At 44.0% G+C, this 22,644-nt stretch overlaps 1 pseudogene across 1 annotated transcript in view; it reads left to right on the forward strand.

Annotated features, from left to right (window-relative positions):
* LOC309652782 (aldo-keto reductase family 1 member B10 pseudogene) overlaps positions 1–22,644 on the forward strand; it is a 151,765-nt pseudogene that overhangs the window by 11,261 nt on the left and 117,860 nt on the right. The window contains exon 2 of the transcript XR_014268745.1: positions 21,968–22,471. The product of XR_014268745.1 is annotated as an aldo-keto reductase family 1 member B10 pseudogene (transcript). The remainder of the gene's footprint in view (positions 1–21,967; positions 22,472–22,644) is intronic.

Here is a 22,644-nt window from a genome sequence, read left to right on the forward strand (position 1 = left end):
AATGCTTTCCTCTTACAGACACACCCCTTGTCCCTGTGGGTTGTTTCACTTTCCTGTAGTTGTAGGCATGCCACCCCCCTTCCCTAACCCCGACCCGCCCACCCCCCACCCCCAACTGCATACTTCTCCTGTCAACTTGGTTAAGCTGGGAGTTAAGATTCTCAGTGACTTACAGTAGGCTAACTGATTACACATATGTACATTGTATCTTATTTTTTAAGAACTTTCCTTCTAAAACTGAAATCCTTCTTATGCATCTATACATTTTATACACCAACCAAGTGGCAGATCTGGATAATTACTGTATCCAGATCCAGCTTTTTGCATCCTCTCACTACTTGGATAAATACAATAGAAGGCCAAGGAAGTGTGCATCACCCTGATTTCATTGGGACACTTGATTCTCCGAGAGGGAAGCTATCAAAGAACCTACAATAGGGACTTCCCTGGCGGTCCAGTGGTTAAGACTTCGCGCTTCCACTGCAGGGGGCACGTGTTCGATCCCTGTTCGGGGAACTAAGACCCCGCATGCTGCACGGTGTGGCCAAAAAAACAAACAAACAAACAAAAAAATAAAGAACTTACAATAGTCAGCTGAGGTCTAAGGAGTACCAAGAAAAACAATTAGTTACCCTTGTGTTATCCTGTGGGTAGGGCCAACAGCCAGCCAGTCTATATAAATCACAACCAGGAAAACAGTAAATCAATCCATTCACTGTCTCTGGAATGGCTCTCTGTCACATTGGCGTGGGTTAGCCTTAGAGATGGTAGATACGGCCAGCTTGGAACAGTGATGTGAGGTGTGATTTAGATGCCAGTGTGGATAAGTGTCTATGCAAGCGAATTCAGGAGCCAGCAAGAGGCACAGAGAGGCGACATAACTTGCCCAAGGTCACACAACTGGTTGGGATTCGAACCCATGACAGGCAAGAGCCGTAGGTCAAGCACGCAAAGACTGTGCTGTCTCTCTGCATAGCTGAAGGGGGGATGTAGAGGCCAGAGGGGCAGAAGCCACCAAGATGGCCCAGCAGAGGATCGAGACTCAGAGTGGCAATTCCAAGGAGAACTGGGGATGTGGGGAGGGTCAGGAAGAGAATGAAGAAGGGCTCCTAGTTAAAGCAAGAAGAAAATGCCACAACGGATCCTCCAGAGATTGACCGATTTCTCTTTAGGGAAATTTCAAAAGCCAGGGCAAGTGAGGGAGAGGAGGAAGGGCTGGCTGAGCTGAGGTCCAGGGCCAGCACTTGGGTTTCTCTTAGGAACAGGGGTTGTGTTGACTGGGCCAGAGCTTCTCAAACTGTAACGTGCACCGGAATCACCGGGGGATCTTTAGTGCAGATTCTGATCCAGGGGGGTCCTGAGATTCTGCACTTGTGACAAGCTCCCAGGAGGTGCTGGTCCAGGCACCACACCGAGTAGCAAGGGACTAGGCTAATAGGAACAACATAGATTTTAAATGGCAGCTTAGGTCTTCCAAGGCAGTCCCTCCAGGGTTCAGATGGGGCCTGGCCTTCAACAGGATGAGATTCTTGGGTGGGAGGTTCTAAAACCAACTGCCCAGCAAAACACCCAGGGGCCTCAAAGCTGTATGCCCCAGACAATTTCCCAACAATAAAGACCTTGAACCAGCTGTCAGGGCTCCCTCTGATGGTTTCCAGGCTTGGAAGTAGAAGATGTTCAGGAGCACGTGGAGAGATACGTGTTTGCGGGAGGATGAGGGAGTCTGCGTCTCGACTTTGTGGCCGTTCCATACGTCTGTGTTCACTCAGGCACAGGAGGTCAGCATTTATTGAACTAACCTTATTGAGCAGTTACTCTGCGCAGAGCATTGTTTATCACCACTATGTATACGGTCTGTAAGGATACATCAAACAGTTAACAGGGGCCATCTCTGGGGCATGGAATTTGGAGCAGAAAGTTTCACGTGACTTTCCACTTTAGGCAGTTCTGTGTGGCCTGAGTCGTTAAATAAGCATACTTTACACACTGAGGGACAGGATATACCATCTGACCTACTCCAGATACACAAAGCTTTTCTTGCTTCTATGCCTTTGGACAGATGCCTCTGTCCAGAATGCCTTTGCCCACTTGGCAAACTCCTCCTCTGCTTTCAGGTCCTGCTCTCATGCTACCACCTCCAGGAAGCCCCCGTTGGTGAAATCTCAGGCTGAATCTAGGCTCTTTGATGTGCTGTCACAGTATCCCATCCACTCTTTTATGAGAGTCTTTACCACAGCCTATTACAATATTGGGGTGTTTTTTGCTCTTTCTTCTACTAGACAGTGAGCAAGTTGAAGGCAGAGGCTTGGTTTCCTTTCTTCCTGCATTTCCAGCTCCCAGTTTAGGGCCTGGCATATAGTAACCACTAATCCCCGTTCTTTTAATTAATCATTGTGTTGATAGGTACACACACTATTGTTTTTCACGCACTTTGGGTCTAGTTTTCAGCTGCTACCATCAGATTTGGGGATCTGGGGGCCCTGCTGTGATCCAGATCAGGACTGTAAAATGTGGTCATGATGGTTTACCGCACCTTGTGTTTTGGGCCAAGTTCCTAGTTGGGCTTAACACCACCAGAGTTACCACTTGTGGGGCACTGAAGTCACTTAGTGAGCAAACCCAAATTTAGGGTCCTGTATCGATTTTCAGCCATCACACAGCCTGGCTCAAGTGAAACTAGAAGTAGCTGTTGTCAAGCTCGCAATTTGTTCAGGCTCTCACCCTTGCCATTGACCTACATTCCACATCTGTAAGTAATTTAAATTCACCTGATGTTTTGTTTGGAGAAGGTAGCCGAGTCGAGCGTCAAGGCAGATGGCCCCAACCCTCTGCTGGAGAGATCTGTCTCAGCAAATCCTCCCCGAGGGACTACCTCTCAAGCTCTTGAGTTAAGCCTTGGGGTCGAACGCTGGCAGGCAGCACTGTTCTCTGGCATTTTGTGCAAGAAGCAGGCTGGGAAGAAAGAAAACAAGTTTATTTGCAAAGGAGGAACCGATAGCAACAATGACAGAGGACAAGCTGGAGCTCAGACATACTTATTGTGAGTGATACAAATCCTCAGGGACCACAGCATTTTGGTGTGAACAGGCCTAGCATTTTGCACTTATGTGAGCCAAATCGTACTCCATTATCCACATGAAACTCTGAGGCTACACTGTCTAATAGAGTAGCCACGATCCACATGCGACAATTTAAATTTCAATTAATTAAAATGAAATAAAGGGACTTCCCTGGTGGCGCAGGGGTTAAGACTCTGCGCTCCCAATGCAGGGGGCCTGGGTTCGATCCCCGGTCAGGGGACTAGATCCCACATGCCGCAGCTGGGAGTTCGCATGCCACAACTAAGGAGCCCACAAGCCGCAACTAAGACCCAGCGCAACCAAATAAATAAATAAAATAAAAAATAAAATGAAATAAAATTATTCAGTTCTTGTGTTAGCAACATTTCAAGCGTTTAGTGGCCACAGGTGGCTGATGGTGACCATTTGGACACCACGGACATATAATATTTGCATCATTGCAGAGAGTTCTGTCGTCCAGTATGTGTCTAAGTGTGCAGCAAAGTGGTGTTTGTACTCTTTTCTCTTCACTAAATATGCCCCTAGAGCCTTCTTTCTGATCGTCCTCCAGACCCTCTGAGGGCACCTTGCCTATTAAGACCAGTTCTCTGAATGGAACGAAAGGGAGCTAGGAACAACTAAGCCAGCGATCACCGTCAAGCACAAGCTCATTATTTTCCATTTCTTTTATTTCCAGCCAACCCCCCGCTGCCCTTGCCACCCGCTCACAGGGTCTCAGCAGCCCCCAACCAGCTCACATGCTGTTTCCCCCAGGACACATTTCACACATGTGAAGGCAGGATTTCCAGAGTGAAGGAGAACTGAACACTTCTGGGGTGAGGTTTTAACAGCTTCCCCATATGTGAGGCCCAGGCCATTCCTCTTGGGACTGGTCTCAGATCGTATGGTTTCCAGCGTTTTGAAGGCAGCTTTGAATACCTCTGGATATTTTATAGGCTGAGGAAATCGGGGCCTCATTTTATGATATATTATAAAGGCTCTCACCAGAGTAAAGAAGAAAATATGTCCAGATTCAAAGCAGTTATTTATAGAATGGTCATTCTCTTATTTTTAAAGAAAATACTTGTACCATATAAAATATGGTACATATTTTATGGTACCATATAAAATACATACCACCATAGTCAGGAAATAGTTAGGCATACGAAGGAATAGAAGAATTGATAAAGAGGAATGGCTCCTTTTTAAATGTTATTTTGGGGAGTTCCCTGGTGGTCCAGTGGTTAAGACTCCACACTCTCAATGCAGGGGGCATGGGTTCGATCCCTGGTCAGGGAGCTAAGATCCTGCATTCCGCACGGCACAGCCAAAAAAAAAAAAAGTTATTTTTCTTAAAATACACTTTATATAACATATATGTGTGTGGGTGTATGCATGTATGTGTGTTTGTATATATGCAAAAATTGAAAGTTTTTTGTTTGTTTCTGGGCTCCCCATTAATATCAAGAAGATGGTAGAGACAATGATGAATCAGACATCCGCGAGAACCCTGGAAATCTAGAAAGGATCATCAGTTTGGATGCAGCTGAGCAAACAGACCTGTTATTCCAGATTTAAAAGGCATTACGATGCCTCAGTTTCCTTAAGTGATCCCCTTTTGGGAGGCCCTAGATGAAAACCATTTGGAAAAGCCACTGACTGAAGTGAACACATACTGGACTCTATTTCCCCCAGTGTTAGTTAGCCATATTCTTTTTATTTGTTTATTTATTTATTTAATTAGTGGTTTTTAAAATTTATTTATTTATTTATTTATTTTTGGCTGCGTTGGGTCTTTGTTGCTGTGTGCGGACTTTCTCTAGTTGTGGTGAGCGGGGGCTACTCTTCATTGCGGTGCACGGGCTTCTCATTGCGGTGGCTTCTCTTGTTGCAGAGCACGGGCTCTAGGTGCGTGGGCTTCAGTAGTTGTGGCACGTGGGCTCAGCAGTTGTGGCTCACGAGCTCTAGAGCACAGTTCAGTAGTTGTGGCGCACAGGCTTTGTTGCTCCGTGGCATATGGGATCTTCCCGGACCAGGGCACGAACCTGTGTCCCCTGCATTAGCAGGCGGATTCTTAACCACTGCGCCATCAGGGAAATCCCTCCATATTCTTTTTAAATTACCAAGTATTTCATCAGTACGTCTAGAAAACAGTAGTGTCTGTCTGTTGTTTTGTTTGTTTGTTTGTTTGTTTATACCAGGCTATCTTCCAAGAATGGATTTAAGACAAATATAAAGCATTACATACTTTGTAATCAACTGCTACAAATTTTTCAATCATTATAAATATGTTGATTGCTACATATATACTTCTTATACATTGTGTCAAATGTATTGTTACAAGTATATCTTATTATTAAGTGTATCAGTTGGAATAATAATTAAACATAAGAGAGAAGGTTAACTTTAAAAGTAAGTGAAGAAATCAGGCAAAAGAAAATAGACTGAACTGCCCAACATCCATGCTGTGGCCATATATTTGGTTCTGAGCTTCCAAGCAGCCAAGACAAAAAGAGAAACACAGGCAGTTACATGATCCAGCATCCATAAAGCATAAACTAGTTCTTAAGGAGTTCTGTTGTCCCAGGTCCTAGCAAAGAGAATAGTATAAAAGTGAACGAGGACTTCATCAGTGACCCCATGAAAAATAGACAAGTTTGATATGTTTGTTCTTCTAGTAAGGCCAATGGAAATGTACAACTGTGAAAGTTTCAAAAAGCAATTCTTAGGCAAAGGGCTTGGGGATCAAAATATTTTTGTCTGGATAAAAATCTTTCTGATGGATCATTTAATCCAAGGAAAAATTGTAGAGCTGTGGTTCTTGGTGTAAGTGAGGAGATGATCCAAATGTTTGAATCAACTGGGAACCTTTTCAAACTACATAAGCACCTCCCCATTGCCATCCTCCCTTGAGATTTGATAGGACTCTAGGATTTATTTTAATTGAAATACAGCTATTTACAATGTTGTGTCAGTTTCCGGTGTACAGCAAAGTGATTCAGTTATACATATATAAATACATATATATATGTATATTCTCTTTTTACATTCTCTTCCATTGTAGGACTCTAGGATGTTTGTCCCCAAGTTTACTAACAATGAGCTTGTAGTGAATCCCTCACGTGTGTTAGGGTAGGAACCTCATGGGGAATGGAGGCTGTGGTGAGAGGGTAACCAGGAACAGACACAAAAACCACCTAGGGAGCTTTCTCCATGAACTGCCTTGACGTCACCCTAGACCGAGGAATCAATGTGTCGGATGGAACTGGGTTGTGTATGCTTAACTACCTTACCAGGAGGTTCTGATGTAAAACTCCTTTGAGAAGTGCTAACTAGAGCAACGGGTGGAACATGTACTGTTTGAGTGAACTCCTGTAAATATTTTTTTCAAGAAAAATTGTCAAAAAGAGTGAATTGCAAACTATACTCCCCAGTGAACACAGCCGGAGTGCCACTCCTCTGTCATTCCAGTTGATCAGTCCTGTGATGGATTTTCCAGTTAGCTCATCCCAACACAGCCACTGATTTAAAGCAGGGGATACCAACAGAGAGGCATTCCTAACAGGCAGTCTCCCTCCTCTGCCTACTCACGTGTCTCTGGATAGTCTGTTGGTCAGAATCCAAATTCCATCTGTTTCTTTAGATCCTTGACCTTTGGAGGTGCCCCATAGTTTCAGATTCTGCTTCTATACCTCTAAGCCCTGCTCAAAATGCCACTGATGGAAAGAGATCATATTGATGTTCTATATTTAATGCCTAAAAAAAATTTGACACCTAAAATATTTTCAGTGTTTGCTGAATTGATTTAAATTAAATTTATATATAATAATGGTGACGTGAATGACATTCACTCTTATCAAACAGTACAGATAGAGAAACTACCCACCTGGCCCAGGTAATTTGACATGCCTTGAGATTCCTGAACCAACACAAAGTAATAAAATTTAATTTCTAAAATATAAAAGGAGGAGGATGAGGAGAAAAAGAGAAAAAGGAAGAAAAAAGAAGGACAGCTAAGCCCTCAGTTTGTTGTGGAGGCAGTACAGGCCAGACCACTCCTGACAGATGCGTGAAGAAGCTCCAGAAATTTCTTCTACTCTGGCCCAGCCCCCAAGTGTCCCAGAGATACTTTCATTAGGGCTCTTCTTCCCTTGTTGCTATCCAGTTAAAAAAAAAAAAAAAAAATTCCTGGGACTTCCCTGGTGGTCCAGTGGTTAAGACTCCGAACTCCCAATGCAGGGGGCCTGGGTTCGATCCCTGGTCAAGGAACTAGATCCCACATGCATGCTGCAACTAAGAGCCTGCATGCTGAACTAAAGATCCCACGTGCTGCAACTAAGACCCGGCACAGCCAAATAAATAAATAAATAACAAACAAACAAATGCACATAGTTGCAGGTGCATTAAAAAAAAAAAAAAAATTCCCAGGGCTTCCCTGGTGGCGCAGTGGTTGAGAATCTGCCTGCTAATGCAGGGGACACGGGTTCGAGCCCTGGTCTGGGAAGATCCCACATGCCGCGGAGCAACTAGGCCCGTGAGCCACAATTGCTGAGCCTGCACGTCTGGAGCCTGTTCTCCGCAACAAGAGAGGCCGCGATGGTGTAAGGCCCGCGCACCGTGATGAAGAGTGGCCCCCGCTTGCCGCAACTAGAGAAAGCCCTCACACAGAAACGAAGACCCAACACATACAAAAATAAATAAATAAAATAAAATAAAATTAAAAAAAAAAAAAACTAGGATAATGAAAATACAGTTTCTTTAAAAAAAAAAAAAAAAAAAAATTCCTGGAAATGAGGGTAGGGCATTACAGGGAGGTAAACGCACAGGGAATTCAGCTGACTCTGGGATTGGTTGAAGGGATGTTGATCAGAAACTGGTTTCTCTCCACTAAAAATGAGTGGCATCCAACTTGCAACAGCTTTTAGAAAACTCAAAGATACCCTATGGGAGCAATTCATTCAGCCACTCACCAGTAAAAAATAACCCTGATTTCCATTGCAAAATGGTTTTCACTTAAGAAACAAGATGAGTTTTGATTGGATTAGATTGGATTTTCTGTTTTAGCTTCAATGGCTAAGTAATGCCTTGGGATTAGGGTGTTATGTTCTCTTTTTTCTTTTTCTCTGGCTTATAAGGAACTATGAGAACCTACATCTTTGGCTGGGGGGTTATCTCTATTAATATTTGGGATAGCTACAGCTGATTGACAGGAGGTAGGGGTAGATGGATTTCATTCTTTCATTCAAAAGGCAGGCCTGGGATACTGGTGCTACTTGCACTGAAAATTCCTTTCGTGAAAGGTGGGTGGAAGAACATTCCATCACATTCAGTTTCCTGTTCCCATTTCAAATGCAATGATCTGGTTTTGAGGAAAGAGAGAATATTTGTGCTTATATAGTTCATGAGAAGGCTTTTGAAATTTCTTATTTTTACTACCTTGAAGAGTGGTGGGATAAAAAAACGGTAGAAATGCAAATATGCTGGCATGCTTGCATTTCCTTTTGTACTTTTAAAAAAATTCATTAAAAAAAAGACCTGTGTTCTGGCCTCCTAATTTCTAGTATTCAAAGGAACAGTGACTTCTGCACAAAGTCCAACAAATATCTTTAGGAAGATTTAACCCTGTATCTCAGGGCTAGGACTTCTATTTTTCAAATTTTTATTGTAAAATAAAACACAGATACAGGAAATCACATAAAGCAAATACATGTCTTAGTGAAGTAGCCTAAGTTAAGCACCCTTGTGCTTGTAACCATTACCAGGTCAAGAAAGAGTTTTGCTAGCCACTCCAAAAGCCCCTTATTTGTGGTCAATCCTGGTCCCTTCCTACCCTCTCCCCATAAGTGACCATTTTGGCTTTTCTAGTAATCACTTCCTTGCAATTTTTAAGTTTTGTTACTCAGATACATGTACCTAGATATTATATAGTTTTGCTGATATTTTAAAATTTGATGGCTTTTAAGTCTCTTTTAATCTCTACGTTCTCTGCCCATTTCTTTATTTTGCTTATAATTTATCTGATGAAGATCATAGACTAATTGAACAGTAGCGTTTTCACAGCATGGAGTTTGCTGATTGCATACTCGTGGTTTCCAGCTTTCAAGATGGGTGCCAATGACCTGCACTTCCTGTCATTCATACGCTTGTATAGTCCCATCCAACGTGGTATCAGGGTTGATCGGTGTGACCAGCAGAATACAGCCAGAGTGATAGTGTGTGGCTTCTGAGGTTTTATCATAAATGACATTGTGCTGCTTCTGTTTTTCTCCCTTAGATTACTCAGCAGGAAGTAAGCCACCACGTCACGAGGACATTCAGACAGCCTGGGAGAGGTCCACGTGAGGAGGAGCTGAGGCCTCCCACCTATAGCCAGAATTAACTTACCAGCCATGTGAATGACCCACCTTGGAAGCAGGTACTCCAGCCCCAGTCAAGCCTTCAGATGACTTCCGCCCCAGCTAACATCTTGACTGTGACCTCCTGTGTGACCCTGAGCCAGAACCACCCTGCTAAAACACTCTTGAATTCCTGACCCAGGGAAACTGTGAGTATAATAAGTGTGAATTGTTGTCTTAAGCCACTGTGTTTTGGGGTAATTTGTTATGCAGCAGTAAATAACTAACACAACACTCTTGGTGCAGCTCAGTATGTTCCTCTGTCCTCCATATTTCCTGCAATTCAGCATCTGGATCCTGAGATTTGTCAGACTCAGTTCATTTCCCTTTGGCAAGACCACAGGATGGTGATGTGTTTTCCTATCAGGAGGTTCACAATGTCTGTTTGTCTCTCTCTTGATGATTTTACCAGCCAATGATGCCTAACGCCTATATCTCTGTCTTCATCAGGGGTTGCAAAATGGTTATTTTTGAACTTTATCCTTTCTTTTTCATTTATTAGTTGGAATACTTTTATAGAGAAAGATTCTCCTCATTTACTATCTATTACCCACTGGTATAGTTCATAGAGGAAAGGTGGGATAAAGCTTTGATTCACTTTCTTTATTTATCACTTTTTAAGACTACAAATTGGTGTCCTGTCCTCCTATAAAGGTGACAATTATCATCATCATCATTCTAAATATTATTATGAACTCATGTATTTAAACATATTTGATGGATTTCAATCCATGGCAATTATTATCATTGTTAGGGCTCATATCTGGCCAGTGGGAGCCACATCAAGTTGGTTCCTGAGTCTTTTGACATGATCCTGGCTGCTTCTGAGAGTGTCCTTGCTATCTGGTATTAGAAGATGTTGCAGGTTCTGTTGTGTTGTGTCAGCCTTTTGATAGCAATGCTCTTGGCCAGGAATGCCTGAGGCACTACTTGTGGCAGCCTCCACAGACGCTTCCTCGACCAGAGCCAGTATGGTGGCTGGACCAGCCCTTGTGGTTCTTAAGATCACAGGATGTACCTTAGCAACAACCATCAGGGAACTTTGAAGAATAAGATTTATTACTCACAAATCTTGGAGGGTATCTGACACGCCCAAGGGCCATACAGGGAGGTCGTAGGTAGAGAGAGGAGAAGGAGAAAGCACAGACCTGGGGCTCTACCTTTATTAGAGTCTGAATGTGGGGATGTAGAGTTTCATGGATTCACTCTTTATTGGCAAATGTAAAGCATAAGAGCAGGAATGAGGGAGGGGGAAGGGAGATAAGGGGTCACACAAGTGGTCAGTTATCTAGGTCACCCAGGGCTTTCTAAAAGGGGAACTTCATGGGTGGGGGCAACCTGATTCCTTGTCTAGTTGGTTTACTAGTAGCTGTGTCGTACAGCTGGTTATGTGTTTATTCGAGATGGCTGTCTGGGAAATGGGTGCCTCGGCAATCGAAAGCTTAACGTCAGGCACTTACTCATCTTGTACATTTCCTGGCCCAGACTTGGAGTCAGTCGTTTCTCCAAGAAGTCCTGGGGGTTTTTTAGTGAGAAATATTTCAAGACCACTCTGGTCACTGGGGATCATCCCGAGTGGCCTCGGCCTGCAGCGGCTTGAGGCAGCATTTCGGTTCCCCGGCCAGAGATTGAAATCAGGCCGCGGCAGTGAGAGCTGAATCCTGGCCACTAGACCACCAGGGACAGTGGCCAGTAACAAGGCCCTGGCCCATCAGCTGTGTAGAAATGAATTCCCACAAAGAGACGGAAAGTAGTGCAACAAGTAAAGTGTTTATTAGGAGGAAAAAGAATACATGTGAACACGGGCGGACTCAGAGAGTCGCGCCCTCCTGCTAGTTTGAATCACTTACATGGGGCATTTCTTCCAGGTTTCCTCTGGCCAGTCACCCTGCTTTGCCGGGCGCTGAGTCCGTATTTGGTTCATCTCAGGGTCCTCCCTTGTGTGCGCGCTCATGTCTTAGCCAAGACAGATTCTGGCGAAGAGGCCTGTGGGTAGGTTGACATCACCTACTATGGGGTGGCGCCCCCTCCCTTTTTGACCGCCGAGGAGCCTTTCTGCGCATGTGTAGTTGGGAAGGTCTCCTTGACCTCGAGAATGAGGAATATGTGGTCTCTTTATCTCTTATCTGGGCAGGGCTCAGCTTCTCCTCGCTCCTGTTCCCCTGCAGGGGAGAAACTCTAGCTGCTCAGCCTGGGGCCCATCTGTGTCCTGCCTCAAGGAGAGCTTTAAAAATCCTGATGACTTGGTTCTCCCACCCCCACCCCCCAGATTCTGATTTCCTCCATCTGTGGCGTGGCCTGGGCATCGGAATTCTTTAAAGCCCCCCAGGGGATTCTAGTCTCTGGCTGCGTGAGAACCACTGCTCTGGGGGCAGCTTCTCACACTTGAATGTGCGGGCAAATCACCTGGGGCTTTGGTAAAATGCAAACTCTGATTCAATAAATCTGAGTTGCATCCCAAGATTCTGCTTTTTTTAAAAAATTGGTCAGTGGAGTGTAAATTGACACTTTGAACTCCTTAGAACAATCCAGCACTATCTACCAAAATTAAAAATACCTATGTGCCTGACCCAGATTTCCCCCAAAAGGTATCATTACCGGAAAACTGGGTTTGCCTCTTGATAGGTGTCGAGTCAAAAGCCACAACCAAGCCAGAGGTCGGGAGAAGGATATATTACTTGCATTAAGTAAGGAGAGCACCGGGGATCTTTCCCAAAGCTGTGTCTCCCAAACAGCAAAACTGGGGAAGTTTTAAGCTAAGGGTGCGTGTGTTTTAATGAAGGGGCTTGAGCAGTCAACAGAGGCCAAGCTTTAGTTGATTGAAGTCATGAGGATCAGAAAAGTCAATATTATCATCCCTTAGGTTCCAGTTGATCTGGTGGTTCAGTGCTTCAGGCTAGTCTTTACCGTTGAAACAGAACTGGAAGTCTTTACAACTGATTAAAAAAAATGTTTTTTAATTGAAGTATAGTTAATTTATAGTGTTGTGTTAGTTTCAGGTGTACAGCACAGTGATTCAGAGATATATATATATATTCTTTTTCCTATTTGTTTCCCTTATAGGTTATTACAAAATATTGAGTATAGTTCCCCTTGCTATACAGTAGGTCCTTGTTGGTTATCTATTTCGTATACATATACCTAATACATATATATAAAATATATATATACTATATATATAGTAGTGTGCATATGTTAATACCAAACTCCTAATTTATCTCTCCCCCGCCCCTTTCCCTTTTGGTAACCATAAGTTTGTTTTCTATATTCATTGGTCTGTTTCTTCAACTGATCTTTGCTGTTGTTACTTGTGTGATAACAGGCAATGTTTCTGAATTCTTTTTTCCCTTAAAATCATTAATTACTGAGACCTTTTCAAGGGCAAGCATTGTGGCCAGGCTTGGATCACAAAACGGCTTAAGCCAAAAATGGCTTCTTTTATATCAAGAAAGCCACGCCTGGTTCTCTTTCTCTAGGGACCCCCTACCCTCTCTGCTTACAGTCTTTCTCTTGCGGACATACACAGGTGCAAAATGACATATGTATACATAAGTCATCACATTAGAGTTTGTACAGCAACCTAAATGTCCATCAGTAGGGAACTGTTTAAATAAATGATGGTGCATCCATAGAATGCCATAGAAGACTCTAGACTTCAAACACAATAAGGCCATCCACGTGTACTAACGGAATAATTTGTAAATGACACTGTTACGTGGAAATAAGGAAGTAGAAACTATGTAAATGTTGACATTTTTATCAATACAGACTATCTAGGGAGGGATGTGTAAGAATCTGGGAATAGTGGTTGCCTGCAGAGAATTGGGAGACGGGTATCAAATGAAAAACAAATCCAGATTTCGTAAGTAATTCAGGACTTTATTCAAAAGGATTATTGGGATGGGGTGCAAGAGGTGATTGCAGCAGAGCAAACCCTCCCAGCACCGATCTGCCAGCTCTCAAGGGTTAGACGAGAGGCGGTCTTCTTTCCTAGAGAAGGAACCAGGTAAGGCAGTCATGGGACAGTCATCAGAGAATGTCTGTACCTGAGGCTTTGCCTGTCCTCAGGAGGGATTATCTGTTGGCTCAAGCTGAGGGTGGGCCAAAGCTCCAGGGTCTCGGCGAAGGAGAGGAGCTTAACCAAAGTTTGGTTGTCAAGCATTTTGTTCTGATGGATCAATGGGTACAACAGTTCGTCGAATCATTTTTAAGGCAAAAAATGGGAATTTCGAGCCTGTGTCTGGCCTTGTCGTATGTAACAAGGGTTTGTCCACAAGTCTTATCTAAGTCCCATGGGGAAAGGTGGTTCTTTGCAGTAAGCCTTTTCCCGGAACACAAAAGCGTGGGGTTATTTCTTAGCTTTCTGCGGTTTTCCAGGTGCATAGGGCTCGGGTAGAGAACAGTGTTGTCGTTGGAGAGAGAAGGAACAGGGTGTGTTTTTCATGGCATATGTACTTTTGTACTTGTGAATTTTATCTATCCAGAAATTAGAAGTTTATGGACTTCCCTGGTGGTCCAGTGGTTAACGCTCTGCGCTTCCAACTGCAGGGGGCACGGGTTCGATTCCAGATCAGGGAAGGTCTGCATGCCACACGGTGTGGCCAAAAAAAACCCCCCAAAAAACAAAAATTAGAAGTTTAAACAAATGCAAAATTTTAAAATAAATTTTAAATGCATAAGTAGAAGATCACAAATTCCAGAAACCTCTTTCCTTGCTATAGTTGAGAATTCTTCCAAAATGGCTCTGGATGCAGAAAGGAGTCTTGGGAAGTGTTTCTTAAAACTTTGGTGAAAGCACTGAGGTTAGAAACTTTCCAGTGTTTTGAATACTCGGTTCTGAGCGTCCGCCCTACAGACGTGAAGGGCGCTGTGGGCGTGAAGGCGGCACACTGCTGGGTGCAGAAACCACCCCTATCCCTCTCTGGGTTTAATTTCACAGACAGGCATTGTATTCCCCACGAATGTGCTGAGTTTTCTTATCTCCACCTCTCCTACACTAGAACAAGTCATGAAACAGGAGACAAACTGTAGCCCAAATATATGCAAGTAGAGAATTGCTGTTCCTCTGCTGAAAGGGATTTTGCTGAAGCCCTGTGGTTGTCACACGGAGCCCTTGTTAAGCAGACTGAAGACAGTTTGGCAGAGTTGGAGGATTTTCTCTCACCACTGGGGACTAATCTTATTTTAATCTTCATTTTCGACCTCAGCCAAAAGTCTTACCATTCCCTCATCAGCGTGCCACTGTTCCGTCCTACAGGTGCTTAGGCAGCGTCTACACACCCAAAGATGCCGGCCTTGGCAGGACGCAGGTTGTACAGAGCGTTTGTTAACTTGATCTGCCTCATGAGCACCAGAAACTTGATTTCAATCACCAGTTAAAGTTCACGAGTCCACTTCTCTTAACAGTACTTAAAAGGGTTCTCTTACTAAAGATAGCATAATAACAGAATAATTAAACCCACTCTCGGGAAATGAACTGTATACAGCTTTCTAGATTTTTTTAAATTTTATTTATTTTATTTATTTTTGGCTGCGTTGGGTCCTCGTTGCTGCACGTGGGCTTTCTCTAGTTGTGGCAAGTGGGGGCTACTCTTCGTTGCGGTGCGCGGGCTTCTCATTGCGGTGGCTTCTCTTGTTGCGGAGCACGGGCTCTAGGCTCGCGGGCTTCAGTAGTTGTGGCTTGTGGGCTCCAGAGCGCAGGTTCAGTAGTTGTGGCGCACGGGCTTCGTTGCTCCGCGGCATGTGGGATCGTCCCAGACCAGGGCTCGAACCTGTGTCCCCTGCATTGGCAGGCGGATTCTTAACCACTGCGCCACCAGGGAAGCCCCTATACAGCTTTCTAAATACAGTTGTCCCTCAGTATCTGCAGGGGATTGGTTCCAGGACATCCCACCCCCACCCCTTTGGATACCGAGATCCACGGATGCTCAAGTCCCTTATATAAAATAGTGTAGTATTGTAAAGGAAAATAAAAATGGAGTTGGTATTGCTAAGAGAGCTCTCTAAAATGGAGCTGGGAGACCACTGAGGAAGTGGGACTTACATCTCAGCCCAGATGGAATCTGAACTTTTGACCACTTTTTGTCTTAACGCAGGCATCCAGAACATCTGCACAGTGTTCCAGAAACTCAAGACACTTATGGGACCCTTACCCTAAATAACTTGTGACAGCCTATCCCTTAAGGACAAATACTTCCTTTTTGCATCAGAGCCAGTCATAATTCTTGCAAGACAACTTTAACAACCTCATGGCTTTTGCCTTTATAAGCCCCTTATCCTTTCTCTTCCCAGGGTCACTCTTTGCTTTACCCAAATCTGTGTCTCCTGAATTGAAATTCCTAAGACCCCAAGCAAAGCTGTTTGTTCTTTACAGCTTCGATACTGATTGTTGTTCAACAACATTTGCATATAACCTACTCAATCCTGCCGTATACTGTAAATCATCTCTTGATTACTTATAATTCCTAATACAATGGAAATGCTATGGAAATAGTTGCTAGAGTGTGGCAAATTCAAGTTTCACTTCCTGGAACTTTCTGGAATTTTTTTTTCTGAATATTTTTGATCCATGGTTGGTCGAATCTGTGGATTTGGAGCCTGTGGATACAGACGGCTGATTGTAGTGAACTTGAGCGAATAGAGATTGATCAGGACAAGGCTGGGGATGGACTAGTTGTGACATCAACTCCCAAGTTGGCCTTAGATGGAAATGGTTGATTCTTCAACAGGAAGGCCTGAGAATATACATAAGAATGTACCTTGCAGACCTCTACCTCTAGGAGCATAGTTAACTAAGGGCCCCAGCAGCTGTGCTCTGAAGCCGTCACAGCGTCTGTGCTGAGGCCACAACTCCCATGCGGTGCTCCCTGCTAGTAACCAAGTGTGATGGGACACTGAGGCAGCCTGTCACTGGGAGACACACTTTCTTCTGTTGGTGGACTTAGGCTCCAACACATCCCAGCAGCTTTGGCGACCCTTCCTTTGTCTGCACAGGAGTCTAGGATGCTTCCACCAACCTGCTCTCCCACTCTCCTTCACTGGGGTCAGACTTACATTGAGGATTGAAGTGGCTCCAGCCTTCCCCAGCATTCTCCCCAGTTCCTCCCACAGGCATTTCCCCTGGTAAAATCCTCGCATGTTTAACCCCATCATGGTGAGTGCTTCGCGGAGGACCTACACTAACCCATGGCCGTATCCAGATCCTTGCTTCTGTTTGCTGGCCTCATTGTGGACCTTGGGCCTTCTTGCCTCATGTCCCCACACTGGGGGACGTCTTGTGCCAGCCTTATTGGTATGGTTTCTTTTATTTAGAGGCTCTGTTTCAATTACAGTAAGTCCGCTACATACGAACGAGTTCCGTTCCGAGAGCATGTTCGTAAGTCCAATGTGTTCTAAGTCCAACAAAGCCTAGGTACCCAACTAACACAATCGGCTATATAGTACTGTACTGTTTAATAGGTTTATAATGCTTTTCACACAAAGAATACATAAAAATAAACAAACACAAAAAATAAACTTTTAATCTTACAGTACAGTACCTTGAAAAGTACAGTAGTACAGTACAACAGCTGGCATACAGGGGCTGGCGTCGAGTGAACAGGCAAGAAGAGTTACCGACTGGAGGAGGGAGAGAAGGTGGGAGATGGTAGAGCTGAAGGATCGTCAGCAATAGGAGACAGAGGGCAAGCTGCAGTCTCACTCACACCTGACGTTGATGGCACAGGTACTGGTTCCTTGCTGGATTCCATTCTATCTACCCTCTTGAAAAAAACGATCCAGTGATGTCTGGGTAGTAGCTTGTTCGCATCTTTGAAAGTTCGCATGTAGGGGACTTACTGTATAATAAGTCTTAGTCTTCTGTGATTTCTGTTCATGAGGTGCACATCCTTTACAGGTTGTGTTTTTAAGATTTAGATTCTGCTGTCCCTAACTGTTACAGCATAGATTTGAGAAATTCCATCAAATTACGTCTCACCTTTGATAGAGGCTGGAAAACACTGGCTGCCATTCCCCAGTGACTTGGCCTGTCTTTTGTCTGTCTCTGTACTGCAGAATTTCAGGACATTCTGGGCTTTGCCTTCAGTCTAAGTTGGACTGAAGTTGTTGAAGAGGGTTAAAATGGTAGGAATTTTTGGTGCAGGGAGAGCAAGTTACAGATTGAAAATGACCCCAAAAGTTTCCCCTGGCCCAGAAGTCACTGACTCAGTGATAATTCAGGTGTCTGATTCTGGTGTACCCACTGACTGTTTTACTACTTAACCCCTTTACAGTCATTGTGGGGCTACACACATACAGGTCATATTTCAGTTCATTGCAAATTATTTTGTTGGAATGGAATTTTGCCACATCGAATATTGAATAATATTAGTAGAAAACTGTGTGAGTTCAAGAACATGTTCGTTTTGAAAATGAATCATCTCTACATAGGAAATGGTAATATTATCTGCAGGAAGGGATATTGAGTGATGAGAGGACACAGGCAAAAGGGAGGCTGAGTTTTGGCCTAAACACGTTGAATTACTTTGGGCTGAGGAAGTATTACTACTTTTTCTAAAAGTTCTTAACAACAGAAAATGAATTAACTCATAATGAGCAACCAAACAATGAAAATGTGATTCTCCTTTGATTATTTAGACCTTTCCCTTTACCTAACCGATTGAATCTTATGCTTGGTCTGCTGCCATCAAAACTGGATGGTGAAAACAAACAAACAAACAAACAAAAAAACTGGATGGTGACTGGGACTTCCCTGGTGGTCCAGTGGTAAAGAATCTGCCTTCCAACGCAGGGGATGTGGGTTTGATCCCTGGTCAAGGAACTAAGATCCACATGCCGCGGGGCAGCTAAGCCCACGCGCCACAACTACTGAGCCTGCGCGCCTCAACGAGAGAGCCCACGTGCTGCAAGCTACAGAGCCCATGCGCTCTGGACCCCGCGTGCCACAACGAGAGAGAGAAAACCCGCATGCCACAACTAGAGAGAAGCCCACGCGCCGCAACGAAGAGACTGCGCTCTGCAACGAGAAAGATCCCGCATGCCGCAGCTAAGACCCAACACAGCAAAAAACAAAAACAAGAACTACTGGATGGTGACAGTCCTGCTTGACTCCACCTCTAACTCTACTGACTACCGTCTCTCTCCTCTAATGCCTTTCTGTTCGCAATAATGTAGAATCTAATTCTCACTGCACCTTCACTCATTTGCTCCTGGGAATGGGTATTAGTTTAACCATCTTTGTTTTCTATGATGGTCAGCTTTCAGTTAAAGATGATAAAGTCTTTAAAGGGTCCATGTATATGTATAGGCACAAAAGTACCTCAAAGAGTAGGTAACTATCTGTAACGTGACGATGTTCTTCCCACTGAAAAAGTAAAATATCCCTATGTCTTTAAAAGCTGATGGCTTTTTAAGCGGGGAAAGGCTGTTAACAGAGGTACGGCACTTCTAAACTAACATATGGAAAGTATTATAGACCAAGAAGTGAAAGAGTCCTGAATTACATCCAGGAGGTCTCCCTGGTTATAATTATAAACACTTATGAAATCATCGATGTATAAATGCAGCAATACGAAACCCTCAGCTCTTGGCCAGAGGTGAGCAAAGATTTTTTTTCATTCCAAAGCCAGTGATTTGTATTTATAACACTTCCAAGCTGAAACTAGCATTCTCATTACATGTATTCATAAAAATGATAAATGGGCCATTTCCTGATGAATGAGCAGATTTCCTAGTATTCAATGGAAAATAAAGTACAAAAGGGGGAAAATGTCACTGAGCAAACACCTCTGTTCCTTTTCTTTCTGGACTGACTACTGAAAGTGACATGAAAAATGAGTGTGAGGCACTAATTTCAGGGCTCCTAAGGGTAGGGTCTCAGGTGTAGCAAAACCAAGAGGCACTAAACCACTGCGTCTAACTTTCTGAACTGAGGCTGAGCCAGCCCTGTGAGGAGAGGAGAATGGACATGGTCTGGAATAATAATACGAGACCTTGGAACACACGAGGCGGTGCCTAGGAGATTGCTAATCCATGGTACTGTAGGAGGAATGGCTGCTGTCAGACCTGGGGTGTTAGCAGAGTCAAAATCAGCGACTCTTTCTGAGTTGCTAACTGAATTTAGGGTTGGTCCTGGTAAAGTGAGTCACCTTTCCAAATCTACAGTTCTTCATCTTTTTTATCAGTGCTCCTCTTGTATTTCTCCAGCTTTCACAATTCCTTGTCTCTCTCAATGCTTCATTCTCTTCTACAATTCTCCAGTCTCTCCCACAATTCCAATTCTTTCCCACGATTCTCAGCCTCTCCCCAGTTGTCTCTTCTCCCTCACAAATGTACATTTTATCTGCTATTCTCTCCCATCATTGTCTCCCACAACCCTCCATACTCTCCCGCACTTCCCCGCCTCTCCCACAGTTGCCATATTTTCCTACAATTTCTTGTTTTACCTTACAGTGTTACGTTTTCATTTTCTCTCACAGTTCTACATTCTCTCACAATTGTTTTCTTCCACAATTCCCATCTCCTCCCTCAATTCTCTTCTCTTCCTCAGCTTGCCATTCTCTCATATTTCCCTGTTTCCCCCATTTCTCCATTGTCTCCCATAATTCCCATTCCCATCTCTCCCACAGTTGTCTGCTCTCCCACAATCCCGTCTTTCCACAATTCTCCATTTCCTCCCCCAATTTCTTATATTTCCTACAATTCTCTCTCTATGATTTTTTTTAATTAATTAATTTATTTATTTAGTTTTGGCTGCGTTGGGTCTTCGTTGCTGCGTGCGGGCTTTCTCTAGTTGCGGTGAGTGGGGGCCACTCTTCGTTGCGGTGCGTGGGCTCCTCATTGCGGTGGCTTCTCTTGTTGCGTGCAGAGCACAGGCTCTAGGTGCGTGGGCTTCGGTAGTTGTGGCACACGGGCTCAGTAGTCGCGGCTCGCGGGCTCTAGAGTGCAGGTTCAGCAGTTGTGGCGCACGGGCTTAGTTGCTCCGCGGCATGTGGGATCTTCCCGGACCAGAGCTCAAACCCATGCCCCCTGCAGTGGCAGGCGGATTCCCGACCACTGGGCCACCAGGGAAGCCCTCTCCATGATTCTTTTTACTCTTTTATAGTTCTCTTTTCCCCCATTCCCCACTCACTGCCCTGTCATTGTTTCTCCTGTAATTCCTCATTCTCTTGCCCAATCAGAGGCAGCCCCCACAATTCCCTGTTTTCCCCACAATTCCATGCCTCCCCCTCCCCCACTCATCACCATTCCCCCACAATCCCCTGCAGCCTCCCCCCACGTCACCATAGCTCCCACAATCCCCTGTTTGCTCCCTCGGTTCTGCATTCTCTCCCACAGTCTCCCTACAACCCCCCCAATTCTATGTGGCCCCCCACAATCCCCCACTTGCTCCCTCAAGTCCTCATTCTCTCCCACAAGTCACTGTTTCTCTCAAAATTTCCCATTATCTCCCACAATTCCGTGTTTTCTCTCCCACTTTTTTTCTGTCGGGCACTTCTCTGTGCTCTTTCCCAATTGTCTGTCCTCTCTCTGTTTTTCATTCTTTCTCACAATTCCCAGCTCTCTCACAATTCCCTATTTTTTCCACAGTTCCATAGAGTTCCTACAGTCTCCATTTTCTTCCGCAATTCCATATCTCTTCTACAGTCCCCTAGCCTAAAATGCTGTATTCTCTTAGGATTTCCCATTCTCCCACACAATTCTCCATTTTTCTCTCACAATTTTGTTTTCTCTCAATAGTCTACATTTACTCTCACACTTCTTTTTCTCTGTCGATTCTCCATTCTCTTTAAAAGTTCTGTTTTCTGCCACAACTCTCTCTCACAGTTTTCCATTCTCTCCCACAATTCCTTGTCACTCCCACAATTCTGTTTTCTGTCCCACAACTTTTTATTATAGGACTTGACACAAAATTTTGTAATTATGTCTTAAAGTGTGTATTTCTCTTACCTATGAGTTTTCTGAAGTTGGAAAATATAAAATATATATAAAATGTATATATTAAGTTGTTTAACCTCTGTGTCTGTGTTGGTCACAAGACAGCCTGCCCACAGGTGCCAGTTCACACACTGTTTTATGAGATGAGCCTGTGCCAGAAGGGAAAGCAATTTCCTTCGTCAATAAAGTCTTTCTACAAAAACAAAAAAAAAGTCATCCTGACTAAACACTTTGCTGAGTGCCATATCAGATTTACATTTTGGTATAAGCTTTTTGTCTTAGTTTAGACCAGTAACTGGCACTTCCTGGAGTGGCACTAGGGTAGCACTGCCCTTTATCACTTACTGTCTAGATCTTATTGTATAAAGGAGCAGTCGCTGAAGCGGTAAGAGGGCAGTAAAGGGATAAAGGAATTAATCTGGAACAACATCATTTATTCTACTGTACTTACGGAGCATCTGTGACATGCCAGGTTCTGTGTTAAGTGCTGGGAATACAAAAGTAAACATTCTGGACAAAGTCCCTGCTTGAAGGCCAGTTTCCTTAATCAGGGCACAAGGTACCTATCTGCTTGCTCAGAACTGTTTCTGCACTGACCGTGGCCACCTTCATGGTACTCAATACCAAAGCCAAGATGTCCATTGTGGATCTGGGCACCTGAAGGTCTCCCCCAGGCAAAGTCAAGGAGCCTGTGAAGGAGGCCACTGATGCAGATATCACCACATTGTGCCTGTGTCTATCGGAAGAAGAATGAGATGGCGGAAGCCACCGAAAGAAGGTTGTGAAGAAGGAGGACCTCTTCATCATTGACAAGTTATGGCCCCTCTTCTTTGAAAGAACCTAGTGAAGGAAACCTGTCAGAAGACCCTCAAGGATCTGAAACTGGACCATCTGGACATTTATCTTAATCACTGGGATTATAGCCTGGGGATTACTTTTCTCCAAAGACAATAAAGGCAATGTCCTCGCCAGTGAAGTAACATTCTTGGTTGCCTGGGAGGCCATGGAGGAGCTGGTGGATGAGGGGGTTGGTGAAAGCCGTTGGAATCTCCAACTTCAGCGACCTCCAGATCAAAATACTCTGTATTTAATTTGCTTTAATTTAAATTTTTAAATTGCAGTATAGTTGATTTACAGTACTGTTAATTTCTGCTGTACAGCAGTGATTCAGTTGTACATATATATACATTCTTTTTTTTTAATATTCTTTTCCATTATGGCTTATTATAGGGTTTTGAATATTGTTCTCTGTGCTA

This window comes from Balaenoptera physalus (genome assembly GCF_965194825.1).
Source record: "Balaenoptera physalus genome assembly, chromosome: X".
Classification (NCBI taxonomy): domain Eukaryota; kingdom Metazoa; phylum Chordata; class Mammalia; order Artiodactyla; family Balaenopteridae; genus Balaenoptera; species Balaenoptera physalus.